The 6,175-nt window shown below is 41.6% G+C and overlaps 1 protein-coding gene across 1 annotated transcript in view; it reads right to left on the bottom strand.

Annotated features, from left to right (window-relative positions):
• LOC118401088 (serine/threonine-protein phosphatase 2A 56 kDa regulatory subunit delta isoform-like) overlaps nt 1–6,175 on the bottom strand; it is a 633,889-nt gene that overhangs the window by 97,002 nt on the left and 530,712 nt on the right. The gene's annotated exons all lie outside the window — the stretch shown is intronic.

The following is a 6,175-nucleotide window of genomic DNA, read 5'->3' as shown; positions in this document are numbered from 1 at the left end:
GTATATCGTGACCGTCTTGCAATCCAAAGGTTGCATGTTTGATGCGCATCGGGGACAACTGGAGCATTTTCGCTAACCCTTCCCCGAACATTTATTATAACGTTAAACCAATTCATCTAGCCTTTTACGAGAATTCTCCTAACCTATGTCTTTTTAGTTCCCCTAACCTTTGACGTACATCATCCTAACCTTTGACGTTAGTTCTCCTAACCACCACGTGAATTCTCCCCTTAATTCTCCTTTGTTGTTGTGACGCAACAAGCAACCAGGTCTCTGAGAAAGACGCATTATATCACACGTCAAACCTCCAGGTCACCAGCGTACCAACATTATGCTGCTCAAATGAAAAACCAGCACCAAAGTGCTGTTTAATTATTTAAGATAATACATTACATTTATCACAAGGCCTCACTTTGAGAGACACATTTTTTTTATGAATAAAGTAGCCACATCAGGTATGCAAGTCACAGAACACTTGCTGCAAAGGGATGTTTAATTCCTATTGGAACACTTGCTGCAAAGGGATGTTTAATTCCTATTGGAATCCAGCCAGTGGGAATACCCAACCCTTAGAATTTTTATTCACACACAATCTGCATTCAGAATAACTGCCTGTTAGACAAATAAATAAATAAGACTACCTAAACCATCTTAACTGAAACAATCATGTGAGTCCAAGTAACAGATTGGATTAGTTAAGAAAAATGTTTGTTATTTATCTTTGTGTAGCATAAGATTACATAATCTATCAGTGTACATTCAAAAACACAGATATTGAAACAAAAACAAAACGAACAAATCGAACTGCAATAGAGCATGCTGGGAAATATGATAATGATGGCCATGGTTTTGCCAGCTAGACCCCTCAAACTCAACTCTGGACCTTGAAGCAAGTTCCACTGCTTGTTTTCATTGTTCCCCTCTAACCAAATAACTCCTTAGACCTGGCACAACAGGTGGGTGCTTTTCATTATCAAGTAGAATAGAAAACCGGCAAGCTCTAGACCTCACAGCGTAAGAGTTGAATACCCCTGAGCAAGAACATGCTGCACCAGCCGGTCACCAGCACCAGCTTGAAATTTAGGCTGGTCAATGCTGTTTTTTTCAGCAGGTAAGGAACAATTAAACGTAATAACTCTTGAAATGTGTGATGGTGAAGTAAGTAGCCTTTGCACAACCCATAACAGCATCTCCTGTAGCATGAGGCACTAGTCTATCACAGGGCCTTACCCCCAATTTGAGTGCCAAGCAGAGACACATTTTTATAGTCTTTGGTAAGATTTAGTCAAGGTTCAAACCCCCAACCTTTCAGTCTCAGGTTAGTCACTTTAACCACAAGGCCACTGAATTGGCGTGACCACCAGCCATGTTTTAGCTGCTGCTTACTCATTGTGACGTGTTCTTGGAAAATCCTGTAGTGGCTTCCAACAATGTCCCAGCATTCTGATATAGGCCAATTCCTGACACCATAAAGAGAGGGCTTCTATGTGATTCCAATGTTTCCAAGAAAAGGCTTGAGATATAATTTCTTGATTTAAACCAAAAAAAGTTTATTTTATTTTAACATAAAGTCCAGGTATGTCACACAGTTCATTTGATGTTGAATGATAAAGGGTGAAATTAGGTGATACATCCACCAATGAAATAGTGAAAACTGTATCTTAAAGCTGGAATCCTTCATGTTAAAACTGCTACTATCCGTTTGGGATATTACTAGAGGCGTTCTATGTCCGTAGGGGGCACAGGGGCACGTGCCACCTCAGGTTTGTTGTTTTAAAAAATATATATATATTAGTATATATTATATATATATTATTTTTAAATACTACTAGCCACCTAGCACTTTGATGAAGCTGGCTTTAAATAGCCCAGATAGGTTCCCAATCTTCCAACCTAACTAGCTAACTAGCTACCAACCCACTGGGAGAAACTGGTTGAATCAACATTGTTTCCACATAATTTCAACAACAAACAGTTCTATGTGATGATGTGGAAAACTGACTGGATTGGAGAAAGTAATCAACATCAGGGAATTTTGTATTTTTTTTCCAACAAACTCTTTAACCTAAATCCAATTAAAAGCTGAAATTGTTTGTTGATTTCATGTTGAGTTCACGTTAGTTGACAGGTGTTTGAAAAATGTTCCATTCTCCAACTTCTAGTTTCTCATTTCTAGTTGGAGAATTTTGAATTTTTCAAAAACCTGAAACAGCTTTTTCCTGCTATCTAGAGCCATAATCATTATGCTTAATTTTATGTCAACTAAATATGCTTCTCTGCTAAAATCTGGGTAAAAGATTGAAAGGAATGTGAGTCTTATATAGTACATTTAGTTATTGCTTGCTTTTCTAAAGTCTACCAACTTCAGGCAGTCAGGCATGCCAGCTACTGTAAAATAGACAAGCTAGCTACTATAGCTTGATTGATAGCCTGAAATGGCTTCTTCCCATGAAGCACTTTGTGCCCCCTCAGATTTTCGGGATGCATGACGCCACTGGATATTACACTAACAAAGAAGTTACCGCAAACAACTTTTATTTAACTTGGCAAGTCAGTTAAGAACAAATTCTTATTTACAATGACAACCTACCTGGGAACAGTGGGTTAACTGCCTTGTTCATGGGCAGAATGACAGATCTTTATCTTGTCACCTCAATCCAGCAAACCTTTGGTTACTGGCCCAACAGTCTAACCACCAGGCTACCCGTCGCCCAGTTCAACTGAGGTGCAATCTTATATTAACCCATTAAATGCCAGTTTATAATAGCAACAATAATACGGATTTCCATACATATAAACAGTTTAAATACATTTCTCTCGCAATAATAAATCAACAGAAATATTTTAATTTTTCTATAGAAAATAGCTCTAACAAGTGCGCTGAGGACCTTTTACCCATATTTTCATAAAAATAACACTAGTTTCTCCCTCTCATTCAGCAATGTACAATAACACTCAATATTGTAGCTTTCACATGTGTTACTTTTAGTATAGTGCTCTTCAGCACCCTCAATCCCACTGCCCTACCAAAATGTGGGGTCAGAAACCCTGTCACCAGCAGGTGGCGCACTAAGTATGGTGCTTCAGGGGTCAGGGAGAGTACACGGATCGAGAAAGGGTAGGTGAGAGGGCACAGAGAGAGGTAGAGAGGCAGATGAAGGGAGAGAAGAATGTGGGGGAAATCATAATACTTAATTAATACTTAATTAATGCCTATTTCTATTTTCTCCTGCAGATCTCTTGGATGAAGGCACGGAAAAGGCTTTGTTTATGGGTAAGTTTTGGCCTGAAAGAATTATACATTTGTAGAATCCCACTGAGCACAGAAACGTTGAAAAGACTGGTTGATTCCAACCACTCTGTGCCCAGAGTGATGTCTCATTGATTATATTGCTGAAGTTGTATGATAAATCCACAGAGTATTATACTATATATTGGTGGTGTTTAATGGTATAACAATGGTGTGATCTAGTTTCATGAACATAGTTCAGTTTAGTATGCACAACACCAGATCCCCTCTCTGGCGTACATAATCTTTGTTTTCCCAGTGGGCCCTTTCATAATTTTATGAATTATGCAATAACCATTTAAGACAATCCGCCATAATTTACATTCAAAATACATTTTGCCAAAGTTGTTCTTCTCCTTCCCATTCAATGCAAGAAAATCTCATTTGCAAGTGTAATAGCATTAAGGTATTCACAGCAATCATTGCTTCATGCTATTCATTATTGAAATAAGGAGTCCCGGGGTTCTTCATTAATGTTTGTCAAGACATCCTAATCATTTCTGCACATAATTATTAATGAGTGGGATGCCTGTGGTTGAAGCACTCCAACTTCACCATGCTGGATCAATTTACTGCCCTTAGGGGCTTCTACAATATTGTTATGGAGGTTGAAGAGTGAAGGGGCCATTTAATCCATATAAAATGTGTTTTGACTCTATGAGTAGTAGGTTCCAGATGAATCCGAAATGGAGTCATTGCTGAAAAGAAGTCATTCCTGAGGACTCCGAGCAGGTGATAGAGTGATGATCTGAGAAATGAGGAAAGCTTTGTCCCTGGCCTCTGGATGTGTTCTCAGTCCCAGGCCCTTGTGCACTGTGAAGTGGAGTGGGGGGCTGTGCTCTCCCTTTCCGTGCTTCAGGTCTTTGTCCACTGTCCTTGGCAGCCCTGCAAATGGCCCCAGTCCTCTCTGTGTCATTCAAGGGGGGAAAGAATAAGATGTTGCCTTTATTAAGCAGGCCTTGTTTTAGGAAGCCGGGCCTTGAGCATGGGGCAGAGATGCTGGGACGAGAGGGGCGGGTGGTGGTTGATGGGTCTCCCTCTGTTTTACTGTTGGTTACCGTGGAGATTCATATTCAAATGAACCGGGGCTAAAGAGAAAGTAGACTCAATCAAATCGGTGCTCAGGAGTGAAACCCCTTTGCAGCATTTTGGCTAGCTGCAGTGCAAAGCTTTCGTGGGGGTGTAGGTAGTGAGGGGCACCCTTGTCTTGAGGAGAGAGCTGGTAGGCTTTGGCACTTGCCAAAAAAAAGCTCGAATTATTGACTAGAGATGGCTGGTTCACTGTTAGTGCAAGTCCAGTCAGTGCTTTGCCGATAACCATGACCGCTTTATTGGATCCAGACCAACCTCAGGAGCCTGGAGAAGTGACAGACACTGATTCATGTTGGTTTTATGTAGCACAATACCCATTAAATCCCTCCCCAGCATTAATGAGGCAAGGGTATAGCGGTGACATTGAAGGAATGTCCATAGATTATCTCAACAGTGTGTCACAGATATATGAGAAGCAGATCATGACACCGAAGCACACAACCTGTTCTGTCAGTGTGTGTGTGTGTGTGTGGTGTGCAGCACTTTGAAGTCATGCAATTTCTTTCGCCCTTGTGACCGCTCTCCTGTGTAATGCCTGCTTCTGACAAGGGGTCAGGTTACCTCGTATCCTTCAGAAGTCCAAATCACCCTGCTTCCTCTGACAGAGAGTCAATACAAGCCACAGTAATTTCCTCGGGAGAACATGAGAGCACTAGGCAGGAGGCTGGAGGCTGGAGGCAGCTACCGTGCAAATCCACATGTTCATTCTAAGAAAGAGGTCTGGAGCGTCAAATCTGTCCGCAGTTACAAATCATGCCAGTCCACTGAGGAATTTCCATAACACCCTGCTTCCAAATCTGAGAAAACAAGGCAGCGTGTAACATTTTCTCAAAATCATCCTTTTTCGTTTTTTTTATTGTGTGGGTTGTGGTGGGCTATTGGTGTGTGGTGCCTCTTGGTTTCTTTTCTCCCTGCGACTCTCATTTCAGATACCAATAGGATGAACATTTTAAGCAGCAGCTTGAGTGAGCAACACTAAGTCCCCTCCAAAATAACGATAAGTGAAGACAAAAGCAAACGCTTCAGAGAAAACATTGATCCAGTGTTGGTACACTCACATCAACCCACACACAACACATCGGAAACACTTTACTATGATGATGATGACACTACAATCCCCCCTACAAGATAATAGGCAAATAGTGTCTACTTGAAGCTGGAAAAACAGAACACTATCGGCAGCTGAAAATAGTACTCATAGCTAGTATTAACAGTAATAGTTACAGGAATGGCTGTAGTCATAGTGCTTTGAAAAGGAATAGCGGCAGCCCTTAATAAACAAGGGATGTGCTTTAAGCTTGGCATTTCTTAGGGTTCCCATCAAACGTAGAGGTGCGTGTGTGTGTGTGTGTGTGTGTGTGTGTGTGTGTGTGTGTGTGTGTGTGTGTGTGTGTGTGTGTGTGTGTGTGTGTGTGTGTGTGTGTGTGTGTGTGTGTGTGTGTGTGTGTGTGTGTGTGTGTGTGTGTGTGTGTGTGTGTGTGTGTGTGTGTGTGTGTGTGTTTCAGTAATACAACTGTCAATAGCTATACAAGGGACAATAATGGAAGCTGTGACCCCCAAAGAAGACTCACAGCCACAGAGATGGTTTTGGTGAAGGTGGTGGGAGATGCTGTGAATGGCTGCCAGTAGTCACAGGAACCCCCTTTGCTCTCAACATACCTGGACTGACAGGCGTCTCAGCGCCATGTAGATAAGATATGGTGAGGTATTGTGAAGACTTTGTGCTTACTTAGGGTCAGTGTCCGTCAGCCGCTGGCTCCTCGGGGGGCTCCTCTTTGAAAAGGTCCAGCACAA

This window comes from Oncorhynchus keta, chromosome 2 (assembly GCF_023373465.1).
Source record: "Oncorhynchus keta strain PuntledgeMale-10-30-2019 chromosome 2, Oket_V2, whole genome shotgun sequence".
Taxonomy (NCBI): Eukaryota; Metazoa; Chordata; class Actinopteri; order Salmoniformes; family Salmonidae; genus Oncorhynchus; species Oncorhynchus keta.
Note: the sequence above shows the minus strand (reverse complement) of the source record. Positions and strands in the feature narration are given on the sequence as shown.